The sequence below is a fragment of the Bufo bufo genome, chromosome 3 (genome assembly GCF_905171765.1).
Source record: "Bufo bufo chromosome 3, aBufBuf1.1, whole genome shotgun sequence".
NCBI lineage: Eukaryota > Metazoa > Chordata > Amphibia > Anura > Bufonidae > Bufo > Bufo bufo.
Genome location: NC_053391.1, coordinates 671,505,042 through 671,523,147, shown reverse-complemented (window position 1 = coordinate 671,523,147; position 18,106 = coordinate 671,505,042). Strand labels below are relative to the sequence as shown.

General features: G+C 44.0%; 1 long non-coding RNA gene across 1 annotated transcript; it reads right to left on the bottom strand.

Moving 5' to 3' along the window:
* Positions 1–605: 605 nt before the first annotated feature.
* LOC120994197 lies at positions 606–17,885 on the bottom strand. Its single transcript, XR_005777358.1, has 4 exons — positions 17,875–17,885; positions 16,451–16,457; positions 11,565–11,572; positions 606–740 (listed from the first exon to the last, which is right to left on the bottom strand). It is a non-coding gene; the product is annotated as an uncharacterized LOC120994197 (long non-coding RNA).
* Between the last annotated feature and the right edge of the window lie 221 nt (positions 17,886–18,106).

Genomic DNA, 18,106 nt, shown 5'->3' with positions numbered 1-18,106 from the left:
GTCTGCATTTTTTGCGGACCTATTGAAATAACCCGGTCCGCATTCTATCTGCAAAAAATGCAGTTCAGATGCGGACCAAAAATGTGAAACCTTACTGATTGACTCCAACGCTCAGCCAAGCAAATTCTAGACTATCGAGTTCTTTCTTTCTCTTTCTGGAGTACTCTAGAGTAGAGAGGGCTTTTTCAATGCCAATATCTCAGAGAAAGTGATTCTTTGGGACTCAGGCCTAGTTTTCTGAGTGAGCACATGTAGTTCTCTCTTCCTCAGCTAACACTAGACTTATGCTAAATTAGGGGTGGACCTAGGTGCAACTTCTAGTCTCCTACAGGGTAGAGTCAGGATTATTAACCCTGAATTATCTATACAAATCTATATGGGTAATACAATACATCAGAACATTAAATGACAAGAAACAGTTTTGCAAGTACTCTGTTTTGGGGTATACAAGTGTAGTGGTTGGACAGATGCATTCAGCATAGATTGGAGATGGGAGAGTTAATTGAAGGGAAGACCAATTAGTCTTGAGTTACAGTCACCAAGAGGAGAATGAATCAGGGCAATAAGAGTTTTTGCTGTCTCAGTAATAGTAATATGCAGTGAAATTGAGGCACACAGATTTTTTTTGTGTTGCAATTAAATTATTTATTTAGTTTCGCAGTAGTTTCATCCAATTGCCCGATAGTTATCTTCAAGGTACAAACAGAATATCTAGACCGGACGTTTCGGTCACATCAGACCTTCATCAGCGGTCACATTTTTATCTGCAATCCTATACAATAGAGGAGATGAGCTGGAGTAAAGAGCCACTGGAAGACTCATAGAGGAAATATATATAAAAAACTATCCGACATATTGTTAGATATACAGGGAAAACGACACAAGGCAAGTCAACAGGTACAATGGAAGAAAACGACATAAATATATATATTTATATAATCCAGATTTCATATAATACATAAAGTATTAGTATAGATTAGGGCTTGTTGAAGGAGAGTAATGGAGAAGAGTATATATAGGATAATGATGGATGGATGTAGTCAGGACGCTCCACACAATGGATCTTCTATATAGGCCATCTGTATTAGTCTGTGCGGTCCACACTGATCAAAAGTTTGGAGCAAACGGCATGTTACAATGTATTTACAATTAATACATGTTCGGAGCGTAAAGGAAGAATGCTCATTGTCAAGATCACAAATTGTTTGTAGGTTGCTGAATACATACATCCGAGTAGTACATATAGGGTATCTCGAAGGACAATGCTCTGCTATATGTTGTCTGTAGGTAGCTGAATACATATATTAAAGTGGTACATGCTGGGTACATCAAAAGAGACTGCTTTGCTATGAGTTGTCTATAAGTTGATGAACATATTTATCCTGAGTAATACATGCTGGGTATATCAAAGAATGATACTCTGTTATTATCAGTTGTCCATTGACTGCTGAATACATATATCTGAATAATGCCTGCCGGGTACATGAAGAACAATGCTATGCCACAAGTTATCATGCTGGGTACAACAAGGAGTAGTTCACAGTTAAGTAAATCGAGTCTAAAGTGCATAGAATCATCATGTGCCTGGAGGCTGCTGGCATAAAACGTAGTGGAATTGTACTATTGCCTCCAAATGGGGACTGTAATATATGGTGCGTGGAGGACGCCGGGCCCTACAAGAATAATCGAATTCCAAGAGGCTTGAGATCGCGCTTGAGACCCACACTCTTTGCAGACAAAAAGGAATTCTGTGAGCGATTTGAAAACATCCTGAACAAATGTTCCTTTGACCTTATTCTCCTAACAATTGTAGAATTACAGACCTCAATTGGTGACCTATCCAAGAAAATCAAAACCACGGAAGCCCAACTAACATCTACCATTCCAGAAGAAGATTTGACAAAGGCCAAGGAAAGAATCGAGAAACGGCTGTGGGAATACAAAAGAAACACTGAACAGAATGAACGTCAGAAATTTTTACGTGACGCCGAGCACTACAGATTAGACACAGTTTATTGGTGGAAAAGTAATCAAATTACCGGGGATACCGCCACTCATACTACTCCTGCTCTTCAAACTCAGACAGCGACAGATCCGGAAACTACGAATACCAACTCCGTTTTTTAGGCAACTACCAACGGAGAGGCAGAGCAAGATGCGGAAGACCAGGAGGGGTGGCAGAAAGTCAAGAAGAACGCATACAGACACGCTCCCAGGTAAGGAGGACAATTTAGTCATTAATATCTCATCCACCACACAGATCACTATCCTACAGAAGGGTTTATCATTTTGCCCTACACCAACCTTTACATTTGAACAGGAACTACAAAGATTCTATCAGACATTATGACTTAAAACTCACTTTCAGGAACTCCCAATACAGGAACCGGGGACATCCACTCCGCAGGGAATACTATCCATTGTCAGCATCCAGTGGAGACATATATTTCCTTGTCCCAAAACCTAGTAAAAGGCATACTAATGGCAAACACACAAGGTCATTACAGGCACACTAATAACTTGTCCTCTGAGACACTACAACATAATAAAGAAATTATTATTAAACCATCGGACAAAGGAGGAGCCCTTGTCGTCATGGACAAGGCGGATTACCTGACCGAGATTAGAAGATAACTCTCGGACACGTAGACGTATGAAATACTACCCAGGGATCCCACCACACAGATGCAAGATCTAATTTCAAGTACTATCAGTACATACTCACATTCAGGAGTCATTGATTCCAAAACAGCCACTTTCCTCACCAAACAAAATCCCATTACTCCCGTTTATTACATATTACCTAAAATCAATAAAAGTCTCAACAATCCTCCAGGATGTCCCATAGTGGCCTCGACTGATTCAATTTTTTCCCCTTTAGCCATCTACATGGAGAAAATACTCACACCATTAATTAGAACATCGAGATCTTTTAAACTGAAAGAAATTGCTATAACACCAGAAAGCATCCTACTAACCTTAGATGTCAACAGCCTATACACTGCGTGCAGAATTATTAGGCAAATGAGTATTTTGACCACATCATCCTCTTTATGCATGTTGTCTTACTCCAAGCTGTATAGGCTCGAAAGCCTACTACCAATTAAGCATATTAGGTGATGTGCATCTCTGTAATTAGAAGGGGTGTGGTCTAATGACATCAACACCCTATATTAGGTGTGCATAATTATTAGGCAACTTCCTTTCCTTTGGCAAAATGGGTCAAAAGAAGGACTTGACAGGCTCAGAAAAGTCAAAAATAGTGAGATATCTTGCAGAGGGATGCAGCACTCTTAAAATTGCAAAGCTTCTGAAGCGTGATCATCGAACAATCAAGCGTTTCATTCAAAATAGTCAACAGGGTCGCAAGAAGCGTGTGGAAAAACCAAGGCGCAAAATAACTGCCCATGAACTGAGAAAAGTCAAGCGTGCAGCTGCCAAGATGCCACTTGCCACCAGTTTGGCCATATTTCAGAGCTGCAACATCACTGGAGTGCCCAAAAGCACAAGGTGTGCAATACTCAGAGACATGGCCAAGGTAAAAAAGGCTGAAAGACGACCACCACTGAACAAGACACACAAGCTGAAACGTCAAGACTGGGCCAAGAAATATCTCAAGACTGATTTTTCTAAGGTTTTATGGACTGATGAAATGAGAGTGAGTCTTGATGGGCCAGATGGATGGGCCCGTGGCTGGATTGGTAAAGGGCAGAGAGCTCCAGTCCGACTCAGACGCCAGCAAGGTGGAGGTGGAGTACTGGTTTGGGCTGGTATCATCAAAGATGAGCTTGTGGGGCCTTTTCGGGTTGAGGATGGAGTCAAGCTCAACTCCCAGTCCTACTGCCAGTTTCTGGAAGACACCTTCTTCAAGCAGTGGTACAGGAAGAAGTCTGCATCCTTCAAGAAAAACATGATTTTCATGCAGGACAATGCTCCATCACACGCGTCCAAGTACTCAACAGTGTGGCTGGCAAGAAAGGGTATAAAAGAAGAAAATCTAATGACATGGCCTCCTTGTTCACCTGATCTGAACCCCATTGAGAACCTGTGGTCCATCATCAAATGTGAGATTTACAAGGAGGGAAAACAGTACACCTCTCTGAACAGTGTCTGGGAGGCTGTGGTTGCTGCTGCACGCAATGTTGATGGAGAACAGATCAAAACACTGACAGAATCCATGGATGGCAGGCTTTTGAGTGTCCTTGCAAAGAAAGGTGGCTATATTGGTCACTGATTTGTTTTTGTCTTGTTTTTGAATGTCAGAAATGTATATTTGTGAATGTTGAGATGTTATATTGGTTTCACTGGTAAAAATAAATAATTGAAATGAGTATATATTTGTTTTTTGTTAAGTTGCCTAATAATTATGCACAGTAATAGTCACCTGCACACACAGATATCCCCCTAAAATAGCTAAAACTAAAAACAAACTAAAAACTACTTCCAAAAATATTCAGCTTTGATATTAATGAGTTTTTTGGGTTCATTGAGAACATGGTTGTTGTTCAATAATAAAATTAATCCTCAAAAATACAACTTGCCTAATAATTCTGCACTCCCTGTATACATCTATAGCACACGAGAAGGGGATTCAAGCCACGGCAAGGCTAATACACAACCACTCTACTCTGGACAATACACAACAGGATTTTTGCCTCAAAATCCTTGAGATTATACTCACTAAAAAAAAAATCTGTTTGGTGACACATACTATGGCCAGAGAAGGGGTACCGCAATGGGATCTAACGTGGCCCTTCCTTATGCAAATGCCTTCATGATCACGTTCGAGGAGGATCACGTCTACACGAATCCCTTATTTCAGCAATATGCTGATATTTGGTATCGTTTTATAGACAACATCTTTTGCATCTGGAGGGGACCCATATCCACTGTACACCAATTGGTAGAAGACCTTAACCAGGCACACAACAAACTAGGCTTTACCTCCCATACCAGTAAGGAGGAGATCAGCTTCCTTGACACACTTGTCAAAATTGATCAAACGGGAACACTATCCGTAGATTTGTACAACAAACCAACTGATCGTAACAGTCTCCTCTATTACAAAAGTTGCCACCCTAGGGCTACAAAAAAATCCTTACCCCGGTCACAGTACACACAGGTAGATCATATTGTGAGTAACGACAAGACAAAAATGACACAATTCGACGCCATGACCAAAAAATTTCTAAATAGGGGTTACCCTGAGACCATTCTGAACAGCACCTTACAAGACCTGACCGAGACCCAGGGGTCACGACTGAAACCTAACAATCAAAATAGAATAGCGTGTGTAACCACATTTCATCCCTTAATGCTAAAAATCCAACAGGCTCTCAAACAACACTGGCTACTCCTTGCCAAAGCCTATCCTAGCATAAAAGAATGTAATCAGTCCCCCCTGACGTGCTACAAAAGATCTCCCAATATTAGGGATAAATTAGTCAAGGCAGACGTAGGCAGTTTCACCAAACTACCAAAACCTTTTTACACAGTAGACGACAAGGCCCATATCCTTGCCTTCACTGCGCCCGGTGTTCGAGTGTTATAAAAGGTGAATATGCAACACATCCACGCATCGGACAGACCATTCCAATTCAAGGATTTTATACCTGCGATTCCAGTTTTGTGATTTATTTAATAAAATGCACGTGTGGACTTGCGAATGTGGGCGAGACGACGCAACACGTTCGGGATCGAATAAGCAAGCACAAATCAACCATCTGACCTGGCCATACATTATTACCAATACAACACCATTTTCCGACAAAAAAATCCAAATCTCACAACTTCGTTTCCAAATTTTGGAACAAATCTATTCACCCAGGAGAGGAGGCAATCGGATACTCCTCCTAAGACAACGCGAGGCTTTCTGGATTTATAAACTAGGGACACTTTCGCCTAATGGCTTGAATCGTGAATGTGACTTCATCAATATATAAACTTGAATGATATATGTACATACGTGCAGGGGCGTAGCTAAATGCTCATAGGCCCTGGTATAAGAGTTCAGCTTGGGTCCCCTTCCCTCAGTACTTTGTGGCCAGGGGCAGGGAAGCACATTTGTCCTGCCTGAGGCAAAAATTAAGATGCCCCCCCCCATGCCAAATTCTTGACCTAACCCCTTCCCTTCAGCCAGAGGTATAACTTGACCAGCATGCACTTTCTATAATACCGGTGTCTTCTTATGTGGCACAAGGGTCTTTGGGCCCCTCAGGCTCCTGGGGCCGGTAGCGACTGCTACCTCTGCACCCCCTATAGCTAAGCCCCTGCATACGTGTATAGTCTTAACATTATTCTATTCTTTCCACAGACCCGCTGAAAAAAAAAATTGTCTGCATCGGGTGAGGGTGAGATGACCTTTTTCCCTACTTTCCCTTAACTCCACCTTGGTTTCATGTTTTATATATAAAGATTTTTTTTTAAAGTTTTTTTTATATACAGTACAGACCAAAAGTTTGGACATACCTTCTCATTCAAAGAGTTTTCTTTATTTTCATGACTATGAAGGCATCAAAACTATGAATTAACACATGTGGAATTATATACATAACAAACCAGTGTGAAACAACTGAAAATATGTCATATTCTAGGTTCTTCTAAGTAGCCACCTTTTGCTTTGATTACTGCTTTGCACACTCTTGGCATTCTCTTGATGAGCTTCAAGAGGTAGTCCTCTGAAATGATCTTCCAACAGTCTTGAAGGAGTTCCCAGAGATGCTTAGCACTTGTTGGCCCTTTTGCCTTCACTCTGCGGTCTAGCTCACCCCAAACCATCTCGATTGGGTTCGGGTCCGGTGACTGTGGAGGCCAGGTCATCTTGCGCAGCACCCCATGACTCTCCTTCATGGTCAAATAGCCCTTACTTTCAAAGTTTTCCCAATTTTTCGGCTGACTGACTGACCTTCATTTCTTAAAGTAATGATGGCCACTTGTTTTTCTTTACTTAGAATTTTTTTTATGGCAAGAAAAAAGCAGCTAACAGTCTATTCAGTAGGACTATCAGCTGTGTATCCACCTGACTTCTCCTCAACGCAACTGATGGTCCCAACCCAATTTATAAGGCAAGAAATCCCACTTATTAAACCTGACAGGACACACCTGTGAAGTGAAAACCATTTCAGGGGTCTACCTCTTGAAGCTCATCAAGAGAATGCCAAGAGTGTGCAAAGCAGTAATCAAAGCAAAAGGTGGCTACTTTGAAGAACCTAGAATATTACATATTTTCAGTTGTTTCACACTTGTTTGTTATGTATATAATTCCACATGTGTTAATTCATAGTTTTGATGCCTTCAGTGTGAATCTACAATTTTCATAGTCATGAAAATAAAGAAAACTCTTTGAATGAGAAGGTGTGTCCAAACTTTTGGTCTGTACTGTATATAATTTTTTTTCCCTTTATTATTTCCTTTCTCCCTTTATAACCAATTTTCTCCTTAATTTCCTACATTGAATTACGGTTCTGTATAATGTAGTACATACATATACACTCACCTAAAGAATTATTAGGAACACCTGTTCTATTTCTCATTAATGCAATTATCTAGTCAACCAATCACATGGCAGTTGCTTCAATGCATTTAGGGGTGTGGTCCTGGTCAAGTCAATCTCCTGAACTCCAAACTGAATGTCAGAATGGGAAAGAAAGGTGATTTAAGCAATTTTGAGCGTGGCATGGTTGTTGGTGCCAGACGGGCCGGTCTGAGTATTTCACAATTTGCTCAGTTACTGGGATTTTCACGCACAACCATTTCTAGGGTTTACAAAGAATGGTGTGAAAAGGGAAAAACATCCAGTATGCGGCAGTCCTGTGGCCGAAAATGCCTTGTGGATGCTAGAGGTCAGTGGAGAAAGGGCCGACTGATTCAAGCTGATAGAAGAGCAACGTTGACTGAAATAACCACTCGTTACAACTGAGGTATGCAGCAAAGCATTTGTGAAGCCACAACACGCACAACCTTGAGGCGGATGGGCTACAACAGCAGAAGACCCCACCGGGTACCACTCATCTCCACTACAAATAGGAAAAAGAGGCGCCAATTTGCATGAGCTCACCAAAATTGGACTGTTTAAGACTGGAAAAATGTTGCCTGGTCTAATGAGTCTCGATTTCTGTTGAGACATTCAAATGGTAGAGTCCGAATTTGGCGTAAACAGAATGAGAACATGTATCCATCATGCCTTGTTACCACTGTGCAGGCTGGTGGTGGTAGTGTAATGGTGTGGGGGATGTTTTCTGGGCACACTTTAGGCCCCTTAGTGCCAATTGGGCATCGTTTAAATTCCACGGGCTACCTGAGCATTGTTTCAGACCATGTCCATCCCTTCATGACCACCATGTATCCATCCTCTGATGGCTACTTCCAGCAGGATAATGCACCATGTCACAAAGCTCGAATCATTTCAAATTGGTTTCTTGAACATGACAATGAGTTCACTGTACTAAAATGGCCCCCACAGTCACCAGATCTCAACCCAATAGAGCATCTTTGGGATGTGGTGGAATGGGAGCTTCATGCCCTGGATGTGCATCCCTCAAATCTCCATCAACTGCAAGATGCTATCCTATCAATATGGGCCAACATTTCTAAAGAATGCTATCAGCACCTTGTTGAATCAATGCCACGTAGAATTAAGGCAGTTCTGAAGGCAAAAGGGGTCCAACACCGTATTAGTATGGTGTTCTTAATAATTTTTTAGGTGAGTGTATAGACTCTACCTCTACATAGAGTTAGAGATTTCCTCTATCGCTATAATTTTCATGTATTGCCCTTTTGGCAATATGGAAGTTGTCCCCTTACATTGGGTAGTAATACGGGTAGCGTACAATACTATGGTGGAACGCATTATCGGCGCTCCACCGGTCACGTGAGATCTCTGTGGAACGCACACCTGCGTCCCAGGCACCACGTGACTTCCGGTCACATGACCGGAACTACTAGGAGTTCATACACTTTAAACCCGGATAGGGGCGATGCAGGCGCCGCACATCCGGGCCCAGAAGACCCATTCTTGCCTCCCAGAACAGGTACAGATGGATTAACCTTTTTTCTTTTATAAGTGGCGAGCGGGCCCGGCGTCCTCCACGCACCATATATTACGGTCCCCATTTGGAGGCAATAGTACAATTCCACTATGTTTTATGCCAGCAGCCTCCAGGCACATGATGATTCTATGCACTTTAGGCTCGATTTACTTAACAGTGAACTACTCCTTGTTGTACCCAGCATGATAACTTGTGGCATAGCATTGTTCTTCATGTACCCAGCAGGCATTATTCAGATATATGTATTCAGCAGTCAATGGACAACTGATAACAGAGTATCATTCTTTGATATACCCAGCATGTATTACTCAGGATAAATATGTTCATCAACTTATCGACAACTCATAGCAAAGCAGTCTCTTTTGATGTACCCAGCATGTACCACTTTAATATATTGTAAGGGGTTACACTCTCAGGTAGGGCGGCGATGACAGATTCTCTTGCAGACCACAGGGTTAAAGTCCAAATGTTGCTTTATTTATCACACTCCGGCAATACAGGCAACCCCAGTTATAATTCACTGGGTAAGCTGAAGGTCCAGCACCACAAAACATAAACCAAAATAAACACCTGCCCGTCTGGGCTCTGGCTAATACAGTGAAGTTCCTAACTCACCTATTGAACACAGTTCACACAGAGAATTTGGCTTCTCTAGCCAGCAGAGCAGGCAGCTTCCCAGACTTTCTCCAGGCCTCACTCTCCCCAGACTGACATCCTGGACTTTACTTTATTTCCCCTTGATGATCCCAGCTGGCTTCAGCTGGGGATCCCGCAGGCTAGGGGAAAACCTGTCCCGGAATGGGGTGGACTGGGGAGGTCCCTCTACCAATCCTACCTTCTCCCAGTCCAATAAAATCCAGCCCATAAACTTAACAAAACTGTCTCAGCGACCTACACATTGCTGAGACCATTTTAACCTTCTGGATTTTATTTTCCTCACCCAGTTGAGGAAGCTGGGTGGGATATACACCCCTTCCAGGACTCTACCATACACTTTTCTGTTCACCTTACCACAATATGTATTCAGCTACCTACAGAAAACTTATAGCAGAGCATTGTCCTTCGAGATGCCCTATATGTACTACTCGGATGCATGTATTCAGCAACCTACAAACAATTTGTGATCTTGACAATGAGCATTCTTCCTTTAAGCTCCGAACATGTATTAATTGTAAATACATTGTAACATGCCGTTTGCTCGAAACTTTTGATCAGTGTGGACCGCACAGACTAATACAGATGTTCTATATAGAAGATCCATTGTGTGGAGCGTCCTGACTACATCCATCCATCCATCCATCATTATCCTATATATGCTCTTCTCCATAACTCTCCTTCAACAAGCCCTAATCTATACTAATACTTTATGTATTATATGAAATCTGGATTATATATATATATATATTTTTTTTATGTCGTTTTCTTCCATTGTACCTGTTGACTTGCCTTGTGTCGTTTTCCCTGTATATCTAACAATATGTCGGATAGTTTTTTATATATATTTTTATATTATTGAATGCATCCACTATGAGTCTTCCAGTGGCTCTTTACTCCAGCTCATCTCCTCTGTTGTATAGGATTGCAGATAAAAATGTGACCGCTGATGAAGGTCTGATGTGACCGAAACATCCGGTCTAGATATTCTGTTTGTACCTTGAAGATAACTATTTGGCAATTGGATGAAACTACTTCAAAACGAAATAAATAATTTAATTGCAACACAAAAAAAATCTGTTTGCCTCAATTTCACTGCATGTACATTGGCTGATTTCAGCCCTTGATTGGCACCAGAGTCCATCGAATTAAGTGCGGTTCTCCACTTCATCATATATCAGTAATAGTAATAGACATTGCATCTGTCCTAGGCATTTCAGCTAGAGTTACTGACCGTGTCACTTTAATCTTCAAAAGCGGCCATTACTGTGCAAGACACATCCCATACCTACTGGACTATTACAGCTAGAAAGTCATATTCAAACTAGAATTCAAACTAGAATAATCATATTCAAATTATCTTCAATATAAATCAAGCTGCAAAAGTTAGTGAAGTCCTCCAGAAATGTTAGATTTGCATTGAAAATAAAAGGTTATGTGCCATGAGGGATTACTTCGGAGAACACGATTTTCCTTGTACGGATTTGTTGGGTCAAACACGTGACTTTCCAGTTATCCTTCCTCACAATGTAAAACAAGAACAGAAGTTCAATGCATTCTGTCACAGCTCTGCCCTATGGGTATTATTTCATTTGACCAGGAATGGTCCTGACTTTAAAGGGGTTGTCTGAGATATGTAAAATAAATAAATAAATAAAGCACTGTAAATCTGATGGTCAGCAATATCTACATAAGGTAAGCAAGTTTTAGGCTATTCTGGCCCCTTTGTTTACATGCAGTTGCAGAGCGGTGAGGGGGTGTAATAAAATTGCTGCCCTGCCTGCTGTCTGACTGCTGAGATACTCATGTTGCATGTGTGGAACTGCAAGTTCCAGCTGTGCAGTACAATAACATTGCTGATACAGACGGATCTTCCTCCTACCTGTTCTTGTGCAACACCTGTTCTCTGCAGACACTTCCTCACAGCCAGCAGAAGAGTACAGAGGAGAGAACTCCTCAGGTCTTTGTCAGCTCTGTGTTTGCAGGGTGAGGAGGGAGGGAAGAACCTGTGCAGAGCATTTGTCTCTTCACTGCCTGGAGAAGAGGAAACCCTGCAGCTGATCCCCTAACCCTACGTCTATGCTGCTGATGGTAGAAGGGGTTAAACATTCCTGAAGAATCCAGGGGGAGGGGAGACACAGGGCAGACAGCTCAGCCAAAAGATTTGGAAGTACAAGGGGGCGTGACTTGCCGCTCCAACCAACACAGCCTTCACAGTGACATTCTGTGCACAGACCCGCTCCCTCCTGCTCCCCCATTCTTGTGTACGTAATGTCATCAGAGCAGGGAAAGATAATGACATCACAGGTCATGTGACCCTCAGCTAACTAGGAGAACAGGGCCCCTGGAGATGAACTAAGTGAACTTAAAACCCCTTACATTTTCTTAGTTAGAAACATACAAAGAACAAAAAATGACTTTGACAAAGCCTTTAAAAAGTATGTATAGTTTTTCAATTATCTCACAGTTAAAGGGGTGGGGTGCTGTGAATGCCACTGGGGTGCAATGGAGGTCAATGTTAAGGGGTAGGGCACTGTTGAGGTCACTGTTACGGGGGCCGGTGCTGTGTAGGTCACTGTAAGGAGGAATGGTGCTGTGAAGGTCACTGTTAAGGGGACAGGCGCTGTGAAGGTCACTGTTAAGGGGTGGGTGCTCTGGAGGTCAATATTAAGGTGTAGGGCACTGTTGAGTTCACTGTTAAGGGCAGGCTGATATGGAGGTCACAGTTAAAGGGGTGGGGTGCTGTGAAAGTCACTGGGGTGCAGTGGAGGTCACTTTTAAGGGGGCAGGGTGCTGTGGAAATCATTGTTAAGGAGGCAGGGCACCTTGAAGGTCATTGTTAAGGAGGTTGGATGCTGTGGAGATCACTGTTAAGGGGGTGGGGCACTGTGAAGGTCACAGTTAAAGGAGAGGGATGCTGTGGAGTTCACTGTTAAGGGCTCATGCACCAACCGTATGTATTTTGCGGTCCACAAAAAACGGATCCGCAAAAAATACGGATGGCGTTCATGTGCATTCCGTATTTTGCTGAATGGAATAGCTGGCCCCTAATAGAACAGTCCTATCCTTGTCCGCAATGCAGACAATAATAGGACATGTTTAATTTTATTTTTATGTTTTTATGGAAATGGAATGCACACGTAGTAACTTCCGTTTATTTTGCGAACCCATTGACATGAATAGTTCCACATACAGTGCGCAAAAAAAAAAAAAACGGAAAAGACATGGAAAGAAAATATGTTAGTGTGGATGAGCCCTAAGAGGCCCATGTTAAGGGTTGGCCTGTGGAGGTCAATATTAAGGTGGCGGGGTGCTGTGGAGGTCCCTGTTAAGGGGGCAGGGTGCTGTGAAGTTAACTGTTAAAGGGGTAGGGTGCTCTGGAGGGTACTGTTAAAGGAGTGTGATGCTGTGGAGGTCACTGTTAAGGGGCAGGGTGCTGTGGAGTTAACTGTTAAAGGGGCTGGTGGCTGTGGATGGTACTGTTAAGGAGGGTGGGGCACTGTGGAGATCACAGTTAAAGGGCAGGGGTGCTGTGGAGGTCAATGTTAAGGGGTAGGGCACTGTTGAGGTCACTGTTACGGGGGCCGGTGCTGTGTAGGTCACTGTAAGGAGGAATGGTGCTGTGAAGGTCACTGTTAAGGGGACAGGCGCTGTGAAGGTCACTGTTAAGGGGTGGGTGCTCTGGAGGTCAATATTAAGGTGTAGGGCACTGTTGAGTTCACTGTTAAGGGCAGGCTGATATGGAGGTCACAGTTAAAGGGGTGGGGTGCTGTGAAAGTCACTGGGGTGCAGTGGAGGTCACTTTTAACCACCTCCGGACCGCTGTACGCACAGACGCGTCCTGGAGGTGGTTGATTGATTCCGAGTGGACGCGCCGGCGCGTCCTCTCGCGAGACGCGAGATTTCCTGTGAACGCGCGCACACAGGCGCGCGCGCTCACAGAAACGGAAGGTAAGAGAGTTGATCTCCAGCCTGCCAGCGGCGATCGTTCGCTGGCAGGCTGGAGATGTGATTTTTTTAACCCCTAACAGGTATATTAGACGCTGTTTTGATAACAGCGTCTAATATACCTGCTACCTGGTCCTCTGGTGGTCCCCTTTGTTTGGATCGACCACCAGAGGACACAGGTAGCTCAGTAATATGTTGCACCAAGCACCACACTACACTACACCCCCCCCCGTCACTTATTAACCCCTTATTCACCCTTGATCACCCCTGATCACCCCATATAGACTCCCTGATTACCCCCCTGTCATTGATTACCCCCCTGTCATTGATCAACCCCCTGTAAAGCTCCATTCAGACGTCCGCATGATTTTTACGGATACACTGATAGATGGATCGGATCCGCAAAACGCACACGGACGTCTGAATGGAGCCTTACAGGGGCATGATCAATGACTGTGGTGATCACCCCATATAGACTCCCTGATCACCCCCCTGTCATTGATTACCCCCCTGTCATTGATCACACCCCTGTAAAGCTCCATTCAGACGTCCGCATGATTTTTACGGATCCACTGATAGATGGATCGGATCCGCAAAACGCACACGGACGTCTGAATGGAGCCTTACAGGGGCATGATCAATGACTGTGGTGATCACCCCATATAGACTCCCTGATCACCCCCCTGTCATTGATTACCCCCCTGTCATTGATCACACCCCTGTAAAGCTCCATTCAGACGTCCGCATGATTTTTACGGATCCACTGATAGATGGATCGGATCCGTAAAACGCACACGGACGTCTGAATGGAGCCTTACAGGGGCATGATCAATGACTGTGGTGATCACCCCATATAGACTCCCTGATCACCCCCCTGTCATTGATTACCCCCCTGTCATTGATCACCCCCCTGTAAAGCTCCATTCAGACGTCCGCATGATTTTTACTTATCCACTGATAGATGGATCGGATCCGCAAAACGCATACGGACGTCTGAATGGAGCCTTACAGGGGCGTGATCAATGACTGTGGTGATCACCCCATATAGACTCCCTGATCACCCCCCTGTCATTGATTACCCCCCTGTCATTGATCACACCCCTGTAAAGCTCCATTCAGACGTCCGCATGATTTTTACGGATCCACTGATAGATGGATCGGATCCGCAAAACGCACACGGACGTCTGAATGGAGCCTTACAGGGGCGTGATCAATGACTGTGGTGATCACCCCATATAGACTCCCTGATCACCCCCCTGTCATTGATCACCCCCCTGTCATTGATCACCCCCCTGTAAGGCTCCATTCAGACATTTTTTTGGCCCAAGTTAGCGGAAATTTTTTTTTTTTCTTACAAAGTCTCATATTCCACTCACTTGTGTCAAAAAATTAAATCTCACATGAACTCACCATACCCCTCACAGAATCCAAATGCGTAAAATTTTTTAGACATTTATATTCCAGACTTCTTCTCACGCTTTAGGGCACCTAGAATGCCAGGGCAGTATAAATACCCCACATGTGACCCCATTTCGGAAAGAAGACACCCCCAGGTATTCCGTGAGGGGCATATTGAGTCCATGAAAGATTGAAATTTTTGTCCCAAGTTAGCGGAAAGGGAGACTTTGTGAGAAAAAAATAAATAAAATCAATTTCCGCTAACTTGTGGCAAAAAAAAAAAAAATTTCTATGAACTCGCCATGCCCCTCATTGAATACCTTGGGGTGTCTTCTTTCCAAAATGGGGTCACATGTGGGGTATTTATACTGCCCTGGCATTCTAGGGGCCCTAAAGCGTGAGAAGAAGTCTGGGATCCAAATGTCTAAAAATGCCCTCATAAAAGGAATGTGGGCCCCTTTGCGCATTTAGGCTGCAAAAAAGTGTCACACATGTGGTATCGCCGTACTCAGGAGAAGTTGGGGAATGTGTTTTGGGGTGTCATTTTACATATACCCATGCTGGGTGAGAGAAATATCTTGGCAAAAGACAACTTTTCCCATTTTTTTATACAAAGTTGGCATTTGACCAAGATATTTATCTCACCCAGCATGGGTATATGTAAAATGACACCCCAAAACACATTCCCCAACTTCTTCCGAGTACGGCGATACCACATGTGTGGCACTTTTTTGCAGCCTAGGTGGGCAAAGGGGCCCACATTCCAAAGAGCACCTTTCGGATTTCACAGGTCATTTACCTACTTACCACACATTAGGGCCTCTCGAAAATGCCAGGGCAGTATAACTACCCCACAAGTGACCCCATTTTGGAAAGAAAACACCCCAAGGTATTCCGTGAGGGGCATGGCGAGTTCCTAGAATTTTTTATTTTTTGTCACAAGTTAGTGGAAAATGATGATTTTTTTTTTTTCCTTACAAAGTCTCATATTCCACTAACTTGTGACAAAAAATAAAAACTTCCATGAACTCACTATGCCCATCAGCGAATACCTTGGGGTGTTTTCTTTCCAAAATGGGGTCACTTGTGGGGTAGTTATACTGCCCTGGCATTCTAGGGGCCCAAATGTGTGGTAAGGAGTTTGAAATCAAATTCTGTAAAAAATGACCAGTGAAATCCGAAAGGTGCTGTCACGGATGGTGTACAGGAAACAAGACAATACCATATAAACAATGTCTCTCTGGATCCACAACTAAGGAACAAAGGGAGACCCCTGCAATAGACCTGCCGCTCTCCCTCACTGCTCAGCCTATGCGAACACCCCAAAGGTGGATGGCCGCATATCCACGTTCCTCGGCTATCTATTACCTGAAGACCCTACAATAGTGAAGGGACACGACCACCGGCTCCCTACACTGACACGGAGGGAGTCAGGGTCACCTGGATCCAGAAAAGACAAAATCATAAATACATAAACAGCACTTATCTTGCAGACGAATGACGACTGACGACTGGGAACAGGGAACTGGGAGCTGGGAACTGGAAACAGCATGCACACCCACTCCAGGAAGTTGTATCAGCCGCACACTACTGCATTATGGGGAGGAACTTAAAGGGTAGCGATCAGTCTAACTGCATGACAGCTGAGATAGACTAACGAGATGAGAAACTAAACCAAAACAAAGAAATTCAAGGAGGAGGATCTGAGAAGCTCCTGTGAGCGCTTCTCAGCTGTCTGGCTGTGACAGTACCCCTCCCTCTAGGAGTGGACTCCGGACACTCAGGGCCCACCTTCTCAGGATGGGACCTATGGAAAGCCCTGATGAGACGAGAGGCCTTAATGTCCGTCACTGGGACCCACATCCTCTCCTCAGGACCATAACCCTCCCAATGAACGAGGTACTGGAGGGAACCGCGGACAAGACGAGAATCCACAATCCTAGAGACCTGAAATTCAAGATTTCCATCAACCATAATCGGAGGAGGAGCCAAAGGCGAGGGTACAATAGGTTGAACATAAGGTTTCAATAAGGACTTATGAAAAACATTATGGATCTTCCAAGTCTGAGGAAGATCAAGACGGTAGGCAACAGGATTGATGACAGACAGGATCTTGTAAGGCCCAATAAACCTAGGACCCAACTTCCAGGAGGGAACCTTCAATTTGATATTCTTGGTAGACAACCACACCAGATCACCAACATTCAGGTCCGGACCAGGCACACGTCTCTTATCCGCCACACGCTTATATCTCTCACTCATGCTCTTTAGATTATCCTGAATCTTTTGCCAAATAGATGACAAAGACGAGGAGAATCTGTCCTCATCAGGCAAACCAGAAGAGCCCTCTCCCGAGAAAGTCCCAAACTGCGGATGGAACCCATATGCACCAAAAAATGGTGACTTATCAGAGGACTCCTGACGACGGTTATTTAAAGCAAACTCAGCAAGGGACAAAAAAGAACACCAATCCTCCTGATTCTCCGCCACAAAACAGCGCAGATATGTCTCCAGATTCTGATTGACGCGCTCTGTCTGGCCATTCGACTGCGGATGGAAAGCAGAAGAGAATGACAACCGAACCCCCAAGCGAGAACAGAAAGCCTTCCAGAATCTGGAAACAAACTGCGTGCCCCTATCAGAGACTATGTCTGAAGGAATCCCATGCAATTTGACAATGTGGTCAATAAATGCCTGCGCCAGCGTCTTAGCATTGGGCAAACCAGGAAAAGGGATAAAATGCACCATTTTGCTAAAACGGTCCACCACCACCAGAATCACAGACTTCCCCGAGGAACGAGGCAAGTCCGTTATGAAGTCCATGGACAGATGTGTCCAAGGACGGGAAGGAATAAGCAAAGGAAGGAGAGGACCTGATGGCCGTGAATGAGGGACCTTGGCACGAGCGCAAGTCTCGCAAGCTGCCACAAAACCCTCAACCGACTTACGAAGCGCAGGCCACCAGAATCTCAGAGCGATGAGATCCAGTGTGGCTCTTGCCCCCGGGTGCCCAGCAAGGACCGTGTCGTGGTGTTCTTTAAAAATCTTGTGTCTCAAAG